A 2,903-nucleotide genomic window follows, 5' to 3' on the forward strand; every position below is an offset into this window, starting at 1 on the left:
CACGGCACACAAGCTAACACTTTTCCCCCCCTCACCTCTTCTTCCTTCTCAAGTTTAGGGAGAAATGGTTCAGTCAAGATTCCTGACTACAGTAAAAAAAATCCATTATAGCTTAAGACAAAGGGGGAAATGAAATTTCTAAGGTCAAAGTTGCCATAAAGACAGGAGACACTTTTTTCCCAGTTAGAAAATGGAGTTGGTTTGGCGGAATAAACGCATAAATTTGGGGTTGGGTTTGATAGAGATGCAGCTTTCCACTCGATTTTGTTCTTCATCCTCTCAGCTGGCAATCCCCCGTGCTGGCCTCACAGCTAGAATCCAGGAAGCTTTCGGGATACCACCCTTCCCACACAGAAGCAAGTGGGATTTCCCTCCAAGGAGGGTCTTCAAAGTAAGACTGTTCATAGACACCCCCTCCCCGATCTGTGCTGTCTTCTTCTGAAATTTTTTTAAACCATCTTCATTAATCAATGACTGATGTACAATAAGATCCCTACTAAAACTTCACAGTGAGAAACCACAGAACTTGAGAGATTCTGAGAAATATACGTAAACGTGTGAACGTCATCACAACCAAGATGGGGACCCCTTCAATCCCCTCCACATTCCCAGGTGTTCCACTGCAGTGAACCTCCCACCCCATCCTTCCCCGAGATGGCTCCTGGGTTTCTCCAAGTCACTCATTTTTCTTGAGAAATTCATCGAAATGGAGTCTCCCTTTTCTGCCTGGCTTCTTTCACTGAGGTGAACGTTTTTGAGAGTCATTCCTATTGTGAATCTTTGTAGTTTGTTATTTTTTTCTTTTATTGGAGAGAAGTGACCCATCTCGCAGAAACAGGACCATCCATTGACCAGTGGACAGACACTTGGGTTGTTTCCCGTTTTTGTTTGTTATGAGTTAAAAAGGCATAGACAATGCTGTGCTGGCCATGAGTAAAAGGGTCTTTAATTCTCTTGGATAAATACCTGGAGAGGCATTGCAGGATGAGTTTATGTCAAGCGTATATTTAATTTTATTTACAAAAAGTGAGGGCTTCCCTGGTGGCGCAGTGGTTGAGAATCTGCCTGCCAATGCAGGGGACACGGGTTCGAGCCCTGGTCTGGGAAGATCCCACATGCCGCGGAGCGACTAGGCCCGTGAGCCACAATTGCTGAGCCTGCGCGTCTGGAGCCTGTGCTCCGCAACAAGAGAGGCCGCGATGGTGAGAGACCCGCGCACCGTGATGAGGAGTGGCCCCCACTTGCCGCAACTAGAGAAAGCCTTCGCACAGAAACGAAGACCCAACACAGCCATAAATTAAAAAAAAATAATTTAAAAAAAGTGAAATCGCTTTCCAAAGTGGCTTTCTACTACTACATTTCCACCCACATGGAGAATTCTTCCAGGCGATCCACATCACCACCAACACTTGGTATCATCCGCCTTTTTAATTTTAGCCCCCCTAGTGTATGTGCAGCAGTAAACTGTAGTTTTAATTTGCTTTCCTAATGACTAGTGATATTGATTATACTTCAGGCGTTTCTTGGTTACTTGCATTTTTTTTTTTTTTTTTTTTTGATAAGAAAGTAGGACTTCTTGGTGGGCATGAGTAAGGAGGGCACAGTGCCAAGGCTCTCGTGAGTGCAGGGCCTGCCATTTGGCCAGAGGGACACAACTGGGGATGTATTTGACCTCACAGCCATCCGGGATGGGCCGCTTTTCTGCCACCATGTTTTCAAATTCATCCGCATTAAACTTAGTAAATCCCCATTTCTTGGAGATGTGGATCTTCTGGCGGCCAGGGAACTTGAACTTGGCCTCAATCACACGTCCCTTGTTCTGTAGCTTGGTGCCGATGGACATTATGACTTGGCCCACGTGGACCCTGGCCACTGTGCCCTGGGGCTTTCCACAGGCACCGCACCTACCTGTCTGGAGCCTCAAGTGGGGACAGCTGGCCAGTCATGAATGTGCACGGGAAAGGGCTGAATCCAAGGTCCCTTAGGGCAACCCAAACAGGCAACAGGCTGGATACACTACCAAGCAGACTGCTGTTTGGAGCCAGTGGACATCAGGCCCCCGTGGGGAAAAGAGCACAGTCGGCTTAATTGGGTTATTTGCAAATTTATTGGAGAAAATGTCTGTTTAAACTGTTTGGCCATTTAAATCATTTTGTGCTGATGTCCTTCTTGCTCATTTTTGAGTGTTCTATAGTCTGCTGAAAAAAATTTTAAAAAAGAAACCCTTTATTTTGTAAATTCTTTCTCCCAATTTGTGGATTAATATCACACTCTGAAGTCTTTAAACATGGAAATTTTAAATATTAATGAAAGACAACTTATAGTTTTCCTTTAAGGTCTATGTATTTTGTGTCCTACCTACAAGATCTTCTTCTAACGGAAGGTCACCAATTGTCTTATAATTTCTTACAGAAAAATTATATGTTTAGCTTTTATATTTCAGTTTTGTCAACTGCTTTTTCTATTTCAGTAATTCTTAGCAAATTGTTCTTATTCTTATCACTTGGAATCTCATTTTTATTCTATTAATATGTTGACTTATCCTGATGGGTTACTGAGTTGGAAACCAACCATATATTCCTATGTTTAAACCCAACTTGGCCAAGATGTATGATCATTTTTATACATCAGTAGATTCTACTATTCTGTTATTTTGTTAAGGATTTTTACACCTAGATTTACTAGGGATTTACTAGATTTATTCATCTGTAGTTTCCTTTTATTATAATGTCTTTTTTATGTTCTGATTCTACTAGCCTCCTAAAATGACTCAGAAAGCATTTTCTCATATTCTATTTTCTAGACGATTTTGCCTATATTCAGTATTTTTATTCCATTAATCTCCTTTTTAGGATTCGCCTAGTAAGCCATTTTTGTTTAAAGTTTTCTTTGGAAACTATTTT

The 2,903-nt window shown here is 41.9% G+C and overlaps 1 non-coding gene across 1 annotated transcript; it reads right to left on the reverse strand.

The window, feature by feature from the left end:
• Window positions 1-1,963: 1,963 nt before the first annotated feature.
• LOC132358044 (small nucleolar RNA SNORA70) lies at window positions 1,964-2,097 on the reverse strand. The gene has a single exon (XR_009500402.1). It is a non-coding gene; the product is annotated as a small nucleolar RNA SNORA70 (small nucleolar RNA).
• Between the last annotated feature and the right edge of the window lie 806 nt (window positions 2,098-2,903).

Source organism: Balaenoptera ricei, chromosome X, assembly GCF_028023285.1.
Source record: "Balaenoptera ricei isolate mBalRic1 chromosome X, mBalRic1.hap2, whole genome shotgun sequence".
In the NCBI taxonomy this organism is placed as follows: Eukaryota; Metazoa; Chordata; class Mammalia; order Artiodactyla; family Balaenopteridae; genus Balaenoptera; species Balaenoptera ricei.